General features: G+C 43.6%; 1 long non-coding RNA gene across 23 annotated transcripts in view; it reads right to left on the bottom strand.

Moving 5' to 3' along the window:
- The window catches only part of LOC120947114, a 68656-nt gene extending 51038 nt beyond the window's left edge, over window positions 1–17618 (bottom strand). For 17 of the 23 annotated variants that reach the window (XR_005750829.1, XR_005750843.1, XR_005750837.1 and 14 more), the window contains exons 1-8: window positions 17573–17607; window positions 11296–11359; window positions 10067–10191; window positions 8254–8317; window positions 7028–7152; window positions 5226–5289; window positions 4001–4124; window positions 713–776 (exon numbers count right to left, since the gene is read on the bottom strand). This is a non-coding gene — a long non-coding RNA (uncharacterized LOC120947114). Of the gene's footprint in view, window positions 1–712; window positions 777–4000; window positions 4125–5225; window positions 5290–7027; window positions 7153–8253; window positions 8318–10066; window positions 10192–11295; window positions 11360–15769; window positions 15834–17572 lie in introns of all 23 variants that reach the window. The other 6 variants (XR_005750825.1, XR_005750840.1, XR_005750827.1 and 3 more) reach the window with 6 other exon arrangements.
- Between the last annotated feature and the right edge of the window lie 346 nt (window positions 17619–17964).

Raw genomic sequence — 17964 nt, 5'->3', positions numbered from 1 at the left:
TCACAGCCACAAGCATGACACCCAGAGACAGAGGCATGATTTCCTATGCTTAATATAAAATAAAATCCATGCTAGATAATGCCATACTGGGAGCATATTGATGTTTTTTGCTTCACTTCCACTTTGCAATGGCATATTGAACAGTAAAGGAACTAATGGACTTGTTGCCTGGCTAATTTGGCTTTAAAAAGTTAGTCTGAAAACAAGCATTCTATGATTTTTGGAATTCTATATTTCTCAGGACACTCAAAGTGTTGAGGCAAAAGCACCAGATGGCCAGAACAAGCCTTCTCAAAATCAGACTTCAGCAATGGCGGCCTCTGTACTTTCCTCATGTTTAAGGGCTCGACAAACCACAGGCGTCAAGGCCAACAAAACACACCCCCACACACTGCTTGAGCTGCCACAAAATGCCCCACGCACCTACCCCAAGTAACCCCGGCTCTGCTTGCTGATCTGCAGGCCTGAGACTGGCATAGGTGCACTTCCCCCTCCTTGCTGATGACCCAGAAATGACATGCGACATCTTTTCCGGGCCAGTGTTGACAGTTTCCCCAGTTTTTTTAAATGTTACATGTCAAGGGGGTCACGTTCACTTAAAGCAGAAGTTTCATTTTTGGGTGGAACTCCGCTTAAACGCTTGGTACACAAAAAAAGTTTCACTTAAATGTGCCACAGGATACAGCATTTATAGACTGAATTTGATACATACCTCTCAGTTTACTCTCAAACAGCACAGTGTTGCCATACTTCAGCCTTGATGGTCATTTCGCCAGCTACAATAGAAAGATATCTGAATGAAATGGAAGTAACATTGAAAACACAAAAAGGATAAAGGCCTTTGAAACAAGTTATAACATTAACTCCACTGTAAGGCCCGGTTCACATGGATGTGACAGACATGGTAAAACCATGAAATGCTTTCCTGGCTGAGAATGCATAAATAAAAATCCCTGCTCTATGGTCTAACTGAGTTAAAACAAATGCTGCGCCATTAGGACCAAAGCCTGCAACCAGAAAATAATTTGCATTCTTCACTGCACCTGGGCGGCCATAAAATGACCAGTGAAGGGGAATCGCTGGTATTGTGTAGAAACACCACTAGAATAGGCTTCATGGATCTACAAGGAAATACTCTACATGGGGCTAAAGTGCCCCGAGAACAAAATAATGTGCAATCTGTTAAACTCTGCCTTAGTGGAGCTTAACAGTAAAACCAACCATTTAAACCTATTGGTGTTAAATGGGAATGACACATGTTAGACCTTTTCCCCTAAGGGCATAAGTATTCTAACACAATACCAAAAAGTCTGACCCAAGAATAGGAGTATTGATGATGGCCTGGTCCAAAGAATTTGTTGACTCTAGTATGGTGCCCTTATACTCTAACCAAGAAACACCCAGGAGCATTCCAAATAAACACTCTGTATCCCCAGGAAGAAAGGATGTGCAGTCAAAGATAATCCTCCCATTCCCATCATGAGCCATGATTGAGCCCCTAGTCCGTCTCAGAACAGCAGACCCTTTACTTGCAGAGAGCGGGGGCTCTCTGTAGACTTTCCCAACAGGTTTCAGAGTAAAATAAATGCTAAGCCACCCATCCCTGTACATGGCAGAAAAAAGCTCCTAGAAACCGGTAACCTGCAAGGGTAGCGCAAAATGTGGATTAAAGAGGCCAACTGAGTCTGAAGTAGCAGTGTTGCAGTGCCCTGCTACAACAAAGCTCAACCCACAACCTAGGAGCAAATTTCTACCCAGGGACTTCTGACAGAACAAGAACTTTGCGCTTAGACCCCAAAATCCAGGGGTTAGGATAGAGTTATGATTAAAAGCTCATAACTCTGGTGAAACCTAGCAAACCAAGCTGGACTATCATCCTAGATTTATTTGTGGGTCCACACAGTGTGCAGCCAAGAGTTAGAATTAAAGCTCATAACTCTGGTGAAACCTAGCAAACCAAGCTGGACCATCATCCTAAATTAATTTGTGGGTCCACACAATGTGTGGCTAACCCAAGCCAAGAGTTAGAATAAAAGCTCATAACTCTGGTGAAACAGTCTCAGAACAACAGACCCTTTACTTGTAGAGAACGGGGGTTCTCTGTAGACTTTCCCAAGAGGTTTCAGAGTAAAATAAATGCTCTGCAAACCCATCCCTGTACATGGCAGAATAAAGCTCCTAGAAACCGGTAACCTGCAAGGGAAGCACAAAATGTGGATTAAAGAGGCCAACTGAGTCTGAAGTAGCAGTGTTGCAGTGCCCTGCCCTGCTCCAACAAAGCTCAACCCACAACCTAGGAGCAAATTCCTACCCAGGGACTTCCGACAGAACAAGAACTTTGCTCTTAGACCCCAAAATCTAAGGGTTATGATAGAGTTATGATTAAAAGCTCATAACTCTGGTGAAACCTGACAAACTAAGCTATGCCATCATCCAAAATGAATTTGTGGGTCCACACAATGTGTGGGTAACCCAAGTCAAGAGTTAGAATAAAAGCTCATAACTCTGGTGAAACCTAGCAAACCAAGCTGGACTATCATCCTAGATTTATTTGTGGGTCCACACAGTGTGTGGCCAAGCCAAGAGTTAGAATTGAAGCTCATAACTCTGGTGAAACCTAGCAAACCAAGCTGGACCATCATCCTAAATTAATTTGTGGGTCCACACAATGTGTGGCTAACCCAAGCCAAGAGTTAGAATAAAAGCTCATAACTCTGGTGAAACAGTCTCAGAACAACAGACCCTTTACTTGTAGAGAACGGGGGTTCTCTGTAGACTTTCCCAAGAGGTTTCAGAGTAAAATAAATGCTCTGCCACCCATCCCTGTACATGGCAGAATAAAGCTCCTAGAAACCGGTAAACCTGCAAGGGAAGCGCAAAATGTGGATTAAAGAGGCCAACTGAGTCTGAAGTAGCAGTGTTGCAGTGCCCTGCCCTGCTCCAACAAAGCTCAACCCACAACCTAGGAGCAAATTCCTACCCAGGGACTTCCGACAGAACAAGAACTTTGCTCTTAGACCCCAAAATCTAAGGGTTATGATAGAGTTATGATTAAAAGCTCATAACTCTGGTGAAACCTGACAAACTAAGCTATGCCATCATCCTAAATGAATTTGTGGGTCCACACAATGTGTGGGTAACCCAAGTCAAGAGTTAGAATAAAAGCTCATAACTCTGGTGAAACCTAGCAAACCAAGCTGGACTATCATCCTAGATTTATTTGTGGGTCCACACAGTGTGTGGCCAAGCCAAGAGTTAGAATTAAAGCTCATAACTCTGGTGAAACCTAGCAAACCAAGCTGGACCATCATCCTAAAATAATTTGTGGGTCCACACAATGTGTGGCTAACCCAAGCCAAGAGTTAGAATAAAAGCTCATAACTCTGGTGAAACAGTCTCAGAACAACAGACCCTTTACTTGTAGAGAACGGGGGTTCTCTGTAGACTTTCCCAAGAGGTTTCAGAGTAAAATAAATGCTCTGCAAACCCATCCCTGTACATGGCAGAATAAAGCTCCTAGAAACCGGTAACCTGCAAGGGAAGCGCAAAATGTGGATTAAAGAGGCCAACTGAGTCTGAAGTAGCAGTGTTGCAGTGCCCTGCCCTGCTCCAACAAAGCTCAACCCACAACCTAGGAGCAAATTCCTACCCAGGGACTTCCCACAGAACAAGAACTTTGCTCTTAGACCCCAAAATCTAAGGGTTATGATAGAGTTATGATTAAAAGCTCATAACTCTGGTGAAACCTGGCAAACTAAGCTATGCCATCATCCTAAATGAATTTGTGGGTCCACACAATGTGTGGCTAACCCAAGAGTTAGAATAAAAGCTCATAACTCTGGTGAAACCTAGCAAACCAAGCTGGACTATCATCCTAGATTTATTTGTGGGTCCACACAGTGTGTGGCCAAGCCAAGAGTTAGAATTAAAGCTCATAACTCTGGTGAAACCTAGCAAACCAAGCTGGACCATCATCCTAATGCGTTTTCTTGGTACCCACCATCCACTAATGCTGCAGGCAAGAGAATGGATTCCATCATGCTTGGAGTGTTCAGCCTTCAACTTGCTTGAAGTGGTCAAGGCTTCCAATAATGGAAAAGATAACATTTTCAATGGCAACATGTCTACAAGAGATAAAATTTGAGGTAGAGATTAAAAATACAAAGTTTAAACATGTCATAAAAAAGGCTCACTGCCGACCCAAAATTATTGACCTGCTGTTATGCTCAACACCTGGCTTCAGTGTGAAGATCATGAAAGTCTAGAAGTCTTTCTGCATACTTGTCCTGGTTAAGAGTATTGGTATGACAGCCTAGCAACTGAAACTTCCAGGAGAAACCCATAATAGAAGCCTCTATGGCAGGGATATGCAATTAGTGGACCTCCAACTGTTGCAGAACTACAAGTCGCATGAGGCATAGCAAGACTCACAGCCACAAGCATGACACCCAGAGGAAAAGGCATGATAGGACTTGTAGTTTTGCAACAGCTGGAGGTACGCTAATTGTATATCCCTGCGCTATAGTTTCCTATGCTTAAATATATAAAATAAAAACCACCCTAGATAATTCCATACTGGGAACATATTGATGTTTTTTGCTTCACTTCCACTTTGCAATGGCATACTGAACAGTACAGGAACTAATGGACTTGTTGCCTGGCTAATTTGGCTTTAAAAAGTTAGTCTGAAAACAAGCATTCTGTGATTGTTGGAATTGTATATTTCTCAGGACACTTAAAAGTGTTGAGGCAAAAGCACCAGATGGCCAGAACAAACCTTCTCAAAATCAGACTTCAGCAATGGCGGCCTCTGTACTTTCCTCATGTTTAATGGCTCAAAAAACCACAGGCGTCCGGTCGCCAAGGCCAACAAAACACACCCCCACACACTGCTTGAGCTGCCACGAAATGCTCCACACCCTGTACACCTACCCCAAGTATCCCGGGCTCAGCTTGCTGATCTGCAGGTTTGAGACTGGCATAGGTGCACATCTGCTCTCCCCCTCCTCCCCGCTGCTGACCCAGAAATGACATGAGACATCACTTCTGGGCCCCTGTTGACAGTTTCCTCGTTTTCCAAATGTGTCATGTCAAGGGGCTCACGGTCACTTAAAGGAGAAGTTAAATTTTTGGGTGGAACTCCGCATAAAAGCTTGATACACAAAAAAGTTTCACTTAAAATGTCCCACAGATTACAGCATTTATAGACTGAATTTGATACATACCTCTCCGTTTACTCTCAAACAGCACACTGTTGCCATACTTCAGCCTTGATGGTCATCTCGCCAGCTACAATATAAAGATAAGCTTTGGAATCACATGAAAACATAAGCGGCAAAACTGAGGAATTTGGCGTTGTCGTAATGAACAGATATCGTGTGAAGTTAGCCAATGCGTTGAAGTATTACCATTTTGTGGGAGCGGCAAGTATCAAGACCCTTTTCCCCCTAAGGAAAGAAGGATTCTGACCCAATACCTAAAGTCTGACCCAAGAATAGAGAGTATTGATTTTGGCCTGGCCAAAGAGTTTGTTGACTGTAATATGGTGCCCTCATACGCCAACCAAGAACAACTAAAAACCATTCCAAAAGCAAGTCTGTATTCCCAGGAAGAAAGAATGAACAGTTATAAGAAAATCTACCATTCCCACTGTAAGCCATAATTAAGCTTCTAGACCAACTGCCAGGAAGAACCGGAGCAGTGAGCAAGGAGACTGAATCAGATCTAGCCCCGACCTTCTCGGAGGAGTGGGCACTTCTCCCCCAGTCCAGCAAGGACTGAGATTGACCCAGTCTCTAAACCCACTACTACAGAACAGCCTAGCAACCAGTCCAGATGCCCAACTACAGCTCACAATAGAAATTTTAGACCGTCTTGCAACAGCCGACCCTTTACTTCCAGAGAGCAAGAGCATTGCCCAAGCTCTCCGTAGACTTCCCCAAGAGGGATCAAAGAGTGAAATCCACAGCCCTGCCTGCATCTCTTCACAGAGAAAGAGCTCCTAGAAACCGGTAACCTTCAAGGTAAGCTGAAGACTGATGTGAATGAAGGAGCCAACCACGTTTTCCAGCATGACAGGGCAGGGCAAGAAACACTGACGACACTGAATTACATAGAAGGCTCGCCCACCCCACTCACACCCCCAGGGGCTCAATCCATGCTAGACACTTTCAACCGAACCATAACATCTCACTCCTAGACCCCAGAACTTGGTCACCGCCAAATCTGGTGGTTAAGCCCAAGCCCATGAGTCATGATAAAAGCTTAAAACTCTGGTGAAACCTATCATCTTAAATTAATTTGTGGGTCCACACAATGTGTGGCCAACCCAAGCCAAGAGTTAGAATAAAAGCTCATAACTCTGGTGAAACCTATCATCTTAAATTAATTTGTGGGTCCACACAATGTGTGGCCAACCCAAGCCAAGAGTTAGAATGAAAGCTCATAACTCTGTTGAAACCTATCCACCCAAGCTGGACTATCATCTTAAATTAATTTGTGGGTACACACAAAGTGTGGCCAACCCAAGCCGAGAGTTAGAATAAAAGCTCATAACTCTGGTGAAACCTATCCACCCAAGCTGGACTATCATCTTAAATGAATTTGTGGGTCCACACAATGTGTGGCTAACCCAAGCCAAGAGTTAGAATAAAAGCTCATAACTCTGGTGAAACCTATCATCTTAAATTAATTTGTGGGTCCACACAATGTGTGGCCAACCCAAGCCAAGAGTTAGAATGAAAGCTCATAACTCTGGTGAAACCTATCCACCCAAGCTGGACTATCATCTTAAATTAATTTGTGGGTACACACAAAGTGTGGCCAACCCAAGCCAAGAGTTAGAATAAAAGCTCATAACTCTGGTGAAACCTATCCACCCAAGCTGGACTATCGTCTTAAATGAATTTGTGGGTCCACACAATGTGTGGCTAACCCAAGCCAAGAGTTAGAATAAAAGCTCATAACTCTGGTGACACCTATCCACCCAAGCTGGACTATCATCCTAATATGTTTTCTTGGTACTCACCATCCACTAATGCTGCCGGACAAGAGAAGGGATTCCATCATGCTTGGAGTGTTCTGCCTTCAACTTGCTTGAAGTGGTCAAGGCTTCCAATAATGGAAAAGATAATATTTTCAATTGCAACTTGTCTACAAGAGATAAAATTTGAGGTGGAGGTTAAAAATACAAAGTTTAAACATATCATGAAAAAGACTCACTGACGACCCAAAATGATTGACCTGCTGTTATGCTCAACACCTGGCTTCATGTGTTCCAGATCAAGAAAGTCTAGAAGTCTCTCTGCATACTTGTCCCGGTTAAGAGTATCGGTATGACAGCCAAGTAACTGAAACTTCCAGGAGAAACCCATAATAGAAGCCTCTATGGCAAGGATATGCAATTAGTGGACCGCCAAACTGTTTCAGAACAACAAGTCCCATCAGGCATAGCAAGACTCACAGCCACAAGCATGACACCCAGAGACAGAGACATGATGGGACTTTTAGTTTTGCAACAGCTGGAGGTCTGCTAATTGCATATCCCTGCACTATGGTTTCCTATGCTTAATATAAAATAAAAACCATGCTAGATAATGCCATACTGGGAGCATATTGATGTTTTTTGCTTCACTTCCACTTTGCAATGGCATATTGAACAGTAAAGGAACTAATGGACTTGTTGCCTGGCTAATTTGGCTTTAAAAAGTTAGTCTGAAAACAAGCATTCTATGATTTTTGGAATTTTATATTTCTCAGGACACTCAAAGTGTTGAGGCAAAAGCACCAGATGGCCAGAACAAACCTTCTCAAAATCAGACTTCAGCAATGGCGGCCTCTGTACTTTCCTCATGTTTAATGGCTCAAAAAAACCACAGGCGTCCGGTCGCCAAGGCCAACAAAACACACCCCCACACACTGCTTGAGCTGCCACGAAATGCTCCACACCCTGTACACCTACCCCAAGTATCCCGGGCTAAGCTTGCTGATCTGCAGGTTTGAGACTGGCATAGGTGCACATCGGCTCTCCCCCTCCTCCCCGCTGCTGACCCAGAAATGACATGAGACATCACTTCTGGGCCCCTGTTGACAGTTTCCTCGTTTTCCAAATGTGTCATATCAAGGGGCTCACGGTCACTTAAAGGAGAAGTTCAATTTTTGGGTGGAACTCCGCATAAAAGCTTGATACACAAAAAAGTTTCACTTAAAATGTCCCACAGATTACAGCATTTATAGACTGAATTTGATACATACCTCTCCGTTTACTCTCAAACAGCACACTGTTGCCATACTTCAGCCTTGATGGTCATCTCGCCAGCTACAATATAAAGATAAGCTTTGGAATCACATGAAAACATAAGCGGCAAAACTGAGGAATTTGGCGTTGTCGTAATGAACAGATATTGACAAGTGAAATCGTGTGAAGTTAGCCAATGCGTTGAAGTATTACCATTTTGTGGGAGCGGCAAGTATCAAGACCCTTTTCCCCCCTAAGGAAAGAAGGATTCTGACCCAATACCTAAAGTCTGACCCAAGAATAGAGAGTATTGATTTTGGCCTGGCCAAAGAGTTTGTTGACTGTAATATGGTGCCCTCATACGCCAACCAAGAACAACTAAAAACCATTCCAAAAGCAAGTCTGTATTCCCAGGAAGAAAGAATGAACAGTTATAAGAAAATCTACCATTCCCACTGTAAGCCATAATTAAGCTTCTAGACCAACTGCCAGGAAGAACCGGAGCAGTGAGCAAGGAGACTGAATCAGATCTAGCCCCGACCTTCTCGGAGGAGTGGGCACTTCTCCCCCAGTCCAGCAAGGACTGAGATTGACCCAGTCTCTAAACCCACTACTACAGAACAGCCTAGCAACCAGTCCAGATGCCCAACTACAGCTCACAATAGAAATTTTAGACCGTCTTGCAACAGCCGACCCTTTACTTCCAGAGAGCGAGAGCATTGCCCAAGCTCTCCGTAGACTTCCCCAAGAGGGATTAGAGAGTGAAAGTCTAGACACAATCATCAATCCCCATTGCAAAAAGACCTCAGAGGAGAGTGAAAGAGACCAACCGGGTTCCTGGTTCGACAGGGCAGGGCATTTAACACTGTCTAAACCGATCTTCGAGGAAGGCTCAGTCAGCCAGCCTAGAAGTGCAATTTCCTCTAGAGGTTTCAAACTGAACTAGGACTTTTCACTCTCAGACCCCCCAGAACCTGGGGACCACCAAACAAGTGGTTAAACCCAAGCCCGTGAGTTATGATAAAAGCTCATAACTCTGGTGAAACCTATCCACTCAAGCTAGACTATCATCTTAAATTAATTTGTGGGTCCACACAATGTGTGGCTACTAACCCAAGCCAAGAGTTAGAATAAAAGCTCATAACTCTGGTGAAACCTATCCACCCAAGCTGGACTATCATCTTAAATTAATTTGTGGGTCCACACAATGTGTGGCCAACCCAAGCCAAGAGTTAGAATAAAAGCTTATAACTCTGGTGAAACCTATCCACCCAAGCTGGACTATCATCTTAAATTAATTTGTGGGTCCACACAATGTGTGACTAACCCAAGCCAAGAGTTAGAATGAAAGCTCATAACTCTGATGAAACCTATCCACCCAAGCTGGACTATCATCTAAAATTAATTTGTGGGTCCACACAATATGTGGCTATCCCAAGCCAAGAGTTAGCATAAAAGCTCATAACTCTGGTGAAACCTATCCACCCAAGCTGGACTATCATCTTAAATTAATTTGTGGGTCCACACAATGTGTGGCTAACCCAAGCCAAGAGTTAGAATGAAAGCTCATAACTCTGGTGAAACCTATCATCTTAAATTAATTTATGGGTCCACACAATGTGTGGCCAACCCAAGCCAAGAGTTAGAATGAAAGCTCATAACTCTGATGAAACCTATCCACCCAAGCTGGACTATCATCTAAAATTAATTTGTGGGTCCACACAATATGTGGCTATCCCAAGCCAAGAGTTAGCATAAAAGCTCATAACTCTGGTGAAACCTAGCAAACCAAACTGGACTATCATCCTAATATGTTTTCTTGGTACCCACCATCCACGAATGCTGCCGGACAAGAGAAGGGATTCCATCATGCTTGGAGTGTTCTGCCTTCAACTTGCTTGAAGTGGTCAAGGCTTCCAATAATGGAAAAGATAATATTTTCAATTGCAACTTGTCTACAAGAGATAACATTTGAGGTGGGGGTTAAAAATACAAAGTTTAAACATATCATGAAAAAGACTTACTGCCGACCCAAAATGATTGACCTGCTGTTATGCTCAACACCTGGCTTCATGTGTTCCAGATCAAGAAAGTCTAGAAGTCTTTCTGCATACTTGTCCTGGTTAAGAGTATCGGTATGACAGCCAAGCAACTGAAACTTCCAGGAGAAACCCATAATAGAAGCCTCTATGGCAGTGACATGCAATTAGTGGACCGCCAACTGTTGCAGAACTACAAGTCCCATGAGGCATAGCAAGACTCACAGCCACAAGCATGACACCCAGAGGAAGAGGCATGATGGGACTTGAAGTTTTGCAACAGCTGGAGGTCTGCTAATTGCATATCCCTGCTCCAAGGTTTCCAATGCTTAAAAAAATAAAATAAAAACCACCCTAGATAATTCCATACTGGGACCATATTGAAGATGTTTTTTGCTTCACGTCCACTTTGCAATGGCAAACTGAACAGTACAGGAACTAATAGACTTGTTGCCTGGCTAATTTGGCTTTAAAAAGTTAGTCTGAAAACAAGCATTCTGTGATTGTTGGAATTTTATATTTCTCAGGACACTCAAAGTGTTGAGGCGAAAGCACCAGATGGCCAGAAAAACCTTCTCAAAATCAGACTTCAGCAATAGCGGCCTCTGTACTTTCCTCATGTTTAAGAGCTTGACAAACCCCAGGCGTCAGGGCGTCAAGGCCAACAAAACACACCCCCACACACTGCTTAAGCTGCCACAAAATGCTCCACACCCTGTACACCTACGCCAAGTATCCCGGGCTCAGCTTGCTGATCTGCAGGTTTGAGACTGGCATAGGTGCACATCTGCTCTCCCCCTCCTCCCCGCTGCTGACCCAGAAATGACATGAGACATCAATTCCGGGCCCCTGTTGACAGTTTCCCGTTTTCCAAATGTGGCATGTCAAGGGGCTCACGGCCACTTAAAGCAGAAGTTCCATTTTTGGGTGGAACTCCGCTTAAAAAACTTTGGTACAACAAAAAATTTCACTTAAATGTGCCACAGGATACAGCAATTATAGACTGAATTTGATACATACCTCTCAGTTTACTCTCAAACAGCACAGTGTTGCCATACTTCAGCCTTGATGGTCATTTCGCCAGCTACAATAGAAAGATATCTGAATGAAATGGAAGTAACATTAGAAAACACAAAAAGGATAAAGGCCTTTGAAACAAGTTATTACATTAACTCCACTGTAAGGCCCGGTTCACATGGATGTGACAGACATGTAAAAACCATGAAATGCATTTCCTGGCTGAGAATGCATAAATAAAAATCCCTGCTCTATGGTCTAACTGAGTTAAAACAAATTCTTGCGCCATTAGGACCAAAGCCTGCAACCAGAAAATAATTTGCATTCTTCACTGCACCTGGGCGGCCATAAAATGACCAGTGAAGGGAATCGCTGGGTATTGTGTAGAAACACCACTAGAATAGGCTTCATGGATCTACAAGGAAATACTCTACATGGGGGGCTAAAGTGCCCCGAGAACAAAATAATGTGCAATCTGATAAACTCTGCCTTAGTGGAGCTTAACAGTAAAACCAACCATTTAAACCTATTGGTGTTAAATGGGAATGACACATGTTTAGACCTTTTCCCCTAGAGGCATAAGTATTCTAACACAATACCAAAAAGTCTGACCCAAGAATAGGAGTATTGATGATGGCCTGGTCCAAAGAATTTGTTGACTCTAGTATGGTGCCCTTATACTCTAACCAAGAAACACCCAGGAGCATTCCAAATAAGACACTCTGTATCCCAGGAAGAAAGGATGTGCAGTCAAAGATAATCCTCCCATTCCCACATGAGCATGATTGAGCCCCTAGTCCGTCTCAGAACAGCAGACCCTTTACTTGCAGAGAGCGGGGGCTCTCTGTAGACTTTCCCAACAGGTTCAGAGTAAATAAATGCTAAGCCACCCATCCCTGTACATGGCAGAAAAAAGCTCCTAGAAACCGTAACCTGCAAGGGTAGCGCAAAATGTGGATTAAAGAGGCCAACTGAGTCTGAAGTAGCAGTGTTGCAGTGCCCTGCTACAACAAAGCTCAACCCACAACCTATGAGCAAATTTCTACCCAGGGACTTCTGACAGAACAAGAACTTTGCGCTTAGACCCCAAAATCCAGGGTTAGTATAGAGTTATGATTAAAAGCTCATAACTCTGGTGAAACCTAGCAAACCAAGCTGGACTATCATCCTAGATTTATTTGTGGGTCCACACAGTGTGCAGCCAAGAGTTAGAATAAAGCTCATAACTCTGGTGAAACCTAGCAAAACCAGAGCTGGACCATCATCCTAAATTAATTTGTGGGTCCACACAATGTGTGGCTAACCCAAGCCAAGAGTTAGAATAAAAGCTCATAACTCTGGTGAAACAGTCTCAGAACAACAGACCCTTTACTTGTAGAGAACGGGGGTTCTCTGTAGACTTTCCCAAGAGGTTTCAGAGTAAAATAATTGCTCTGCTGCAAACCCATCCCTGTACATGCAGAATAAAGCTCCTAGAAAACCGTAACCTGCAAGGGAAGCACAAAAAGTGGATTAAAGAGGGCCAACTGAGTCTGAAGTAGCAGTGTTTGCAGTGCCCTGCCCTGCTCCAACAAAGCTCAACCCACAACCTAGGAGCAAATTCCTACCCAGGGACTTCCGACAGAACAAGAACTTTGCTCTTAGACCCCAAAATCTAAGGGTTATGATAGAGTTATGATTAAAGAGCTCATAACTCTGGTGAAACCTGACAAACTAAGGCTATGCCATCATCCTAAATGAATTTGTGGGGTCCACACAATGTGTGGGTAACCCAAGTCAAGAGTTAGATTAAAGCTCATAACTCTGGTGAAACCTAGCAAACCAAGCTGGACTATCATCCTAGATTTATTTGTGGGTCCACACAGTGTGTGGCCAAGCCAAGAGTTATGCCGGGTTACCCACTTAGCAAACCAAGCTGGACCATCATCCTAAATTAATTTGTGGGTCCACACAATGTGTGGCTAACCCAAGCCAAGAGTTAGAATAAAAGCTCATAACTCTGGTGAAACAGTCTCAGAACAACAGACCCTTTACTTGTAGAGAACGGGGGTTCTCTGTAGACTTTCCCAAGAGGTTTCAGAGTAAAATAAATGCTCTGCCACCCATCCCTGTACATGGCAGAATAAAGCTCCTAGAAACCGGTAAACCTGCAAGGGAAGCGCAAAATGTGGATTAAAGAGGCCAACTGAGTCTGAAGTAGCAGTGTTGCAGTGCCCTGCCCTGCTCCAACAAAGCTCAACCCACAACCTAGGAGCAAATTCCTACCCAGGGACTTCCGACAGAACAAGAACTTTGCTCTTAGACCCCAAAATCTAAGGGTTATGATAGAGTTATGATTAAAAGCTCATAACTCTGGTGAAACCTGACAAACTAAGCTATGCCATCATCCTAAATGAATTTGTGGTTCAAAAACGTCCGTTTTTGGTTACGTTTTCACAGAAAGTGTCGTTTTTTTTCATCACATAAAGTGATGGAGTGTACGGGGCATTAGAATTGAAGCTCATAACTCTGGTGAAACCTAGCAAACCAAGCTGGACCATCATCCTAAATTAATTTGTGGGTCCACACATATGTGTGGCTAACCCAAGCCAAGAGTTAGAATAAAAGCTCATAACTCTGGTGAAACAGTCTCAGAACAACAGACCCTTTACTTGTAGAGAACGGGGGTTCTCTGTAGACTTTCCCAAGAGGTTTCAGAGTAAATAAATGCTCTGCCACCCATCCCTGTACATGGCAGAATAAAGCTCCTATAAACCGTAAACCTGCAAGGGAAGCGCAAAATGTGGATTAAAGAGGCCAACTGAGTCTGAAGGTAGCAGTGTTGCAGTGCCCTGCCCTGCTCCAACAAAGCTTCAACCCACAACCTAGGAGCAAATTCCTACCCAGGGACTTCCGACAGAACAAGAACTTTGCTCTTAGACCCCAAAATCTAAGGGTTATGATAGAGTTATGATTAAAATGCTCATAACTCTGGTGAAACCTGGCAAACTAAGCTATGCCATCATCCTAAATGAATTTGTGGGTCCACACAATGTGTGGCTAACCCAAGAGTTAGAATAAAAGCTCATAACTCTGGTGAAACCTAGCAAACCAAGCTGGACTATCATCCTAGATTTATTTGTGGGTCCACACAGTGTGTGCCAAGCCAAGAGTTAGAATTAAAGCCATAACTCTGGGTGAAACCTAGCAAACCAAGCTGACCATCATCCTAATGCGTTTTCTGGTACCCACCTTCCACTAATGCTGCAGGCAAGAGAATGGATTCATCATGCTTGGAGTGTTCAGCCTTCAACCTTGCTTGAAGTGGTCAAGGCTTCCAATAATGGAAAAGAATAACATTTTCAAATGGCAACATGTCTACAAGAGATAAAATTTTGAGGTAGAGATTAAAAATACAAAGTTTAAACATGTCATAAAAAAGGCTCACTGCCGACCCAAAATTATTGACCTCTGTTATGCTCACAACCTGGGCTTCAGTGTGAAGATCATGAAAGTCTGAGAAGTCTTTCTGCATACTTGTCCTGGGTTAAGAGTATTGGTATGACAGCCTAGCAACTGAATACGTCCAGGAGAAACCCATAATAGAAGCCTCTATGGCAGGGATATGCAATTAGTGGACCTCCAACTGTTGCAGAACTACAAGTCGCATGAGGGCATAGCAAGACTCACAGCCACAAGCAATGACACCCAGAGGAAAAGGCATGATAGGACTTGTAGTTTTTGCAACAGCTGGAGGTACGCTAATTGTATATCCCTGCGCTATAGTTTCCTATGCTTAAATATATAAAATAAAAACCACCCTAGATAATTCCATACTGGGAACATATTGATGTTTTTTGCTTCACCTTGCCACTTTGCAATGGCATACTGAACAGTACAGGAACTAATGGACTTGTTGCCTGGCTAATTTGGCTTTAAAAAGTTAGTCTGAAAAACAAGCATTCTGTGATTGTTGGAATTGTATATTCTCAGGACACTTAAAAGTGTTGAGGCAAAAGCACCAGATGGCCAGAACAAACCTTCTCAAAATCAGACTTCAGCAATGGCGGCCTCTGTACTTTCCTCATGTTTAATGGCTCAATAAACCACACAGGCGTCCGGGGGGTCGCCAAGGCCAACAAAACACACCCCCCACACACTGCTTGAGCTAGCCACGAAATGCTCCACACCCTGTACACCTACCCCAAGTATCCCGGGCTCAGCTTGCTGATCTGCAGGTTTGAGACTGGCATAGGTGGCCATCTGCTCTCTCCCCTCCTCCCCGCTGCTGACCCAGAAATGACATGAGACATCACTTCTGGGCCCCTGTTGACAGTTTCCTCGTTTTCCAAAATGTGTCATGTCAAGGGGCTCAACGGTCACTTAAAGGAGAAGTTAAATTTTTGGGTGGAACTCCGCATAAAAGCTTGATACACAAAAAAGTTTCACTTAAAATGTCCCACAGATTACAGCATTTATAGACTGAATTGATACATACCTCTCCGTTTACTCTCAAACAGCACACTGTTGCCATACTTCAGCCTTGATGGTCATCTCGCCAGCTACAATATAAAGATAAGCTTTGGAATCACATGAAAACATAAGCGGCAAAACTGAGGAATTTGGCGTTGTCGTAATGAACAGATATCGTGTGAAGTTAGCCAATGCGTTGAAGTATTACCATTTTGTGGGAGCGGCAAGTATCAAGACCCTTTTCCCCCCTAAGGAAAGAAGGATCTGACCAATACCTAAAGTCTGACCCAAGAATAGAGAGTATTGATTTTGGCCTGGCCAAAGAGTTGTTGACTGTAATATGGTGCCCTCATACGCCAACCAAGAACAACTAAAAACCATTCCAAAAGCAAGTCTGTATTCCCAGGAAGAAAGAATGAACAGTTATAAGAAAATCTACCATTCCCACTGTAAGCCATAATTAAGCTTCTAGACCAACTGCCAGGAAGAACCGGAGCAGTGAGCAAGGAGACTGAATCAGATCTAGCCCCGACCTTCTCGAGGAGTGGGCACTTCTCCCCCAGTCCAGCAAGGACTGAGATTGACCCAGTCTCTAAACCCACTACTACAGAACAGCCTAGCAACCAGTCCAGATGCCCAACTACAGCTCACAATAGAAATTTTAGACCGTCTTGCAACAGCCGACCCTTTACTTCCAGAGAGCAAGAGCATTGCCCAAGCTCTCCGTAGACTTCCCCAAGAGGGATCAAAGAGTGAAATCCACAGCCCTGCCTGCATCTCTTCACAGAGAAAGAGCTCCTAGAAACCGGTAACCTTCAAGGTAAGCTGAAGACTGATGTGAATGAAGGAGCCAACCACGTTTTCCAGCATGACAGGGCAGGGCAAGAAACACTGACGACACTGGAATTACATAGAAGGCTCGCCCACCCCACTCACACCCCCAGGGGCTCAATCCATGCTAGACACTTTCCAACCGAACCATAACATCTCACTCCTAGACCCCAGAACTTGGTCACCGCCAAATCTGGTGGTTAAGCCCAAGCCCATGAGTTCATGATAAAAGCTTAAAACTCTGGTGAAACCTATCATCTTAAATTAATTTGTGGGTCCACACAATGTGTGGCCAACCCAAGCCAAGAGTTAGAATAAAAGCTCATAACTCTGGTGAAACCTATCATCTTAAATTAATTTGTGGGTCCACACAATGTGTGGCCAACCCAAGCCAAGAGTTAGAATGAAAGCTCATAACTCTGTTGAAACCTATCCACCCAAGCTGACTATCATCTTAAATTAATTTGTGGTTACACACAAAGTGTGGCCAACCCAAGCCGAGAGTTAGAAATAAAAGCTCATAACTCTGGTGAAACCTATCCACCCAAGCTGGACTATCATCTTAAATGAATTTGGTGGTCCACACAATGTGTGGCTAACCCAAGCCAAGAGTTAGAATAAAAGCTCATTAACTCTGGTGACACCTATCCACCCAAGCTGGACTATCATCTTAAATTAATTTGTGGGTCCACACAATGTGTGGCTAACCCAAGCCAAGAGTTAGAATAAAAGCTCATAACTCTGGTGAAACCTATCATCTTAAATTAATTTGTGGGTCCACACAATGTGTGGCTAACCCAAGCCAAGAGTTAGAATAAAAGCTCATAACTCTGGTGAAACCTATCCACCCAAGCTGGACTATCGTCTTAAATGAATTTGTGGGTCCACACAATGTGTGGCTAACCCAAGCCAAGAGTTAGAATAAAAGCTCATAACTCTGGTGACACCTATCCACCCAAGCTGGACTATCATCCTAATATGTTTTCTTGGTACTCACCATCCACTAATGCTGCCGGACAAGAGAAGGGATTCCATCATGCTTGAGTGTTCTGCTTCAACTTGCTTGAAGTGGTCAAGGCTTCCAATAATGGAAAAGATAATATTTTCAATTGCAACTTGTCTACAAGAGATAAAATTTGAGGTGGAGGTTAAAAATACAAAGTTAAACATATCATGAAAAAGACTCACTGACGACCCAAAATGATTGACCTGCTGTTATGCTCAAACACCTGGGCTTCATGTGTTCCAGATCAAGAAAGTCTAGAAGTCTCTCTGCATACTTGTCCTGGTTAAGAGTATCGGTATGACAGCCAAGTAACTGAAACTTCCAGGAGAAACCCATATATGAAAGCCTCTATGCAAGGATATGCAATTGAGTGGACCGCCAAA

This window comes from Rana temporaria, chromosome 8 (genome assembly GCF_905171775.1).
Source record: "Rana temporaria chromosome 8, aRanTem1.1, whole genome shotgun sequence".
Lineage (NCBI taxonomy): Eukaryota > Metazoa > Chordata > Amphibia > Anura > Ranidae > Rana > Rana temporaria.
Note: the sequence above shows the minus strand (reverse complement) of the source record. Positions and strands in the feature narration are given on the sequence as shown.